This window comes from Argopecten irradians, chromosome 3, assembly GCF_041381155.1.
Source record: "Argopecten irradians isolate NY chromosome 3, Ai_NY, whole genome shotgun sequence".
Classification (NCBI taxonomy): domain Eukaryota; kingdom Metazoa; phylum Mollusca; class Bivalvia; order Pectinida; family Pectinidae; genus Argopecten; species Argopecten irradians.
The window spans coordinates 20,263,063-20,266,585 of NC_091136.1; positions in this window are offsets into that span (position 1 = coordinate 20,263,063).

The following is a 3,523-nucleotide window of genomic DNA, read 5'->3' on the forward strand; positions in this document are numbered from 1 at the left end:
AAGCAGAGTAGTCAGCGATAATAGTTATGTTTTCTCTGTTGGTACGTACTGACTTTCCCATGTACCTGACGCGTGCTTTTACGTGCTATTATAGAACTTGGTTTGTGCTCTAGTGAAACACCTTTTTCGTCCATGTTCCACAAGGTATTTGGGTCAATTATATTCCGTTTGTCATACAGTTCTCCGAGTTTACTGAAGTATTCATCGACCGAAGGAGCATCTAATCACCGCTGGTCTTCCAGACGAAGTCTCAAGTGACCTATTCTGATCGCCTTCCGTCCGTCGTATAAACGTCGTATATAGTTTTAAACCTCTCAAGACTTATGCAGGAAAAGTTCAAGTGGATATAAGTGTGAATGCGTCCGGATGATACACGTGAATTAACGAGTGAATTTGAACAATTTACAATCTGCTATAAACTATGCTGATTTTCGTTTATGAATGTTTGAATTAAATGTCCAGTTGTGTCCTTATTGTTTTTCATAACCGAATTCCGTCCGTAGTTTTTTGTCATGTACAGTAAATGTTTTCTTTCATGGTAAAGTGTCGGAATTAGTTCCATGGGAATGTCTGCGTTTGAAACTGATACAAGTTGTCAAAAATGGCAACACCCTTATATCCCTAAGGCCTACTAGTTCGGAGGTCCCTTTGTCCTAAAATGAGTAAATATTAAAGGTTATATAATTGTTATGCTTCAAGTAATTTTGATAATTGATAATTTGGAATGTTTTTGATTAATATTGGTGAATAGATTTTTCTGCACTGCTCTAAAATAATTGATCTGCCAATTTTTTATGGACGGCAATTTGTCATTTTTTCATGGAGCATTGCATGATCAAAATTACATCAAAATGATAAAAAAAAGAAAATATCTTACATTTCATAAAATATCCCATAGACGTGCATTGCATGAATTTTCTTACAATCATAAAAGCTTTACGATGCACTAATGTAAATCTTATGTACATTGTAATTTGATTATATTAGGAATATATACCATCAAAACAAACAAATGGCATGTATATAAATGTACGTGTAAACATTGCTATATTACATTTTTATTATAATTTGTATTTAACGACTTATTTTTTCGTCTCCTTCCCCCTTTTTGACTTGTTTATTCTTCCCATAATTAAATGATGAAAATGGTTCGCATGATAACTTCTCGAAAAATGTTAAAACAGGACTGCAGTGTGTATAATGGGGTATACATTCTTTAATAGTGGGACGACTGGTTCGCCCGTTGTCAGTATAATGTGACCGGGTGGGGTGTGTTGCTTGGTGTCTTCGGCGGCATGCTTCGGTGATATAGCACTATAAAAAGGGCAACAGTACCACTATACAAAAAGACACTACATGAATATACCGCAGTCTCCCAAACCACGCACCTCGCGCAACATACACGCAACACACAACATACATGGGAGGCCGTCCTTACATGACCCTAGCTGTTAATCGGACGTTAATTAATCAAACAAACAAACAAAAGTTTATGTATTTCAAGAATATGCTCTTTTCGCAATTTCTCAAATTCACTACATTTCGTTTTTTATTATCATTTTCCGTGTGAAATTTAGTCACACATATCTTAGTAAGTTCCCCGGATTATTTTGTGTATTTTCAAGGTGTTCGCATATAAATTCCAGTTATATTATCTGTTTTCGGATTATCGGACCTTCGGACTATTGGGGCTTACGGATATGTGGCGTTACCACTAAAAAATATAAATAGGAACTTTGCATTTTGAAAGTTGGGAGTACAGGTGTATCTTTATTTTTGAAACATTGACTAACAACAAATGAAACATATTCTATTGTACATGTATATCTGTTGATGAAGACAACAACTCCAATCTATAAGCATTATTTTGTCTTTATCTAAACTTGTTTCATCTCGTATACAAACCGTGAAATCTGAGATGTTTGTGAGTGGTTTTAAATCCACCGTGTCGGGAGCTTTGCAGTCTATATCACATTGCTGCTGAGGTCCAACACGTCTAGTTTTTAAGTTGTATTTCTTGTAATTTTCACCATCATAAAATATATATGATGGTTCATATCCATAAAAGCATCAATATATTATTGACATAGTGGTAAATGTCGCATGAAATATTACAATAAAACGTGTTGGCCTAGTCCAAGAGAAACTCCGAACACTGGGTCTGAGCTTCCGGGCGAGTTTACGTGAAACTCGCAGGTTGAGGTGAGTGACGTAAAATCCTATTTATAGACCCTAATTCGAAAGTCGTGGACAAAACGTGTTGGCCTTCTGAGAAAAACTCTCCGAACCCTGGGTCTGAGGTGGGTTAGACACGGGCAGAGTTCAAAGTTCAAATTACGTAACTCGAGTTGAAACTATCGCCGTTTTCTTGAAACACACCGCTCGTTTCACGTGAACTCGCCCTTGGAAAAATCCAGTTGCATCACGTGACCAACATCGCCAAAACCCGTATAGATAGGAATAGGAATTGGGACAGTTCGGAGATTTCTGAGCTATTTTAAATGTGACCACGTGGAAAATCGCCCTGCAGGTAGTGTGTAGAATTGTCCCTATTGCATGATCGTAAAAGGCAACTAAATGTATGGATCTTATCTTTCCTCTTCTACCTAACTGACTTTATTCTTCCTAACGTCTCCCTTGCCGCCGCCTCACTTTTGGCCTTTTACAGGGAGTAGGACGACTCGTTCGCCCGTTGTCAGTATAATGTGACCGGGTGAGGTGTGCTGCTTGGTGTCTTCGGTGGCATGTTTCAGTGATATAGCACTATAAAAAGGGCAACAGTTCCACTATACAAGAAGACACAACATTAACATACCACAGTCTCCCAAAACACGCACCTCGCACAACATCCACGCAATACACCGCATACATGGGAGGCCGTCCTTACATGACCAATGCTGTTAATAGGACGTTAATCAATCAAACAAACAAACAAAAGGGTGGGGTGTGTTGCTTTGTGTCTTCGACGGCATGCTTCAGTGATATAGCACTAAATCACTGATATAGCACTATGGCCCTGCAGGTAGGGCGTTAGAATTGTACCTGCTGCCCCTCTTCCTAACTGACTTTATCTTTCCTTATGTCTCCTTTGGCACTGCCTCACCTTTGGCCTTCAGTTGAGCGTTTGCCCCTGTGAGGAAGGCTTTGGGTTCTGTCCCCAGGTCGAGACACATCAAAGTTTATAAAAGTGGTAGTTTCTGCTCCTGCTTAACGCTCAGCATACATGGAGTGGGACGACTGGTTCGCCCGTTGTCAGTATAATGTGACCGGGTGTGGTGTGCTGCTTGGTGTCTTCGGCGGCATGTTTCAGTGATATAGCAGTATAAAAAGGGTAACAGTTCCACTATACAAGAAGTCACAACATGAATATATCGCAGTCTCCCAAAACACGCACCTCGCACAACATCCACGCAACACACCGCATAAATGGGAGGCCGTCCTTACATGACCATAGCTGTTAATAGGACGTTAATTAATCAAACAAACATAAGATATAGCACGATAAAAAGGGCAACAGTTTCAC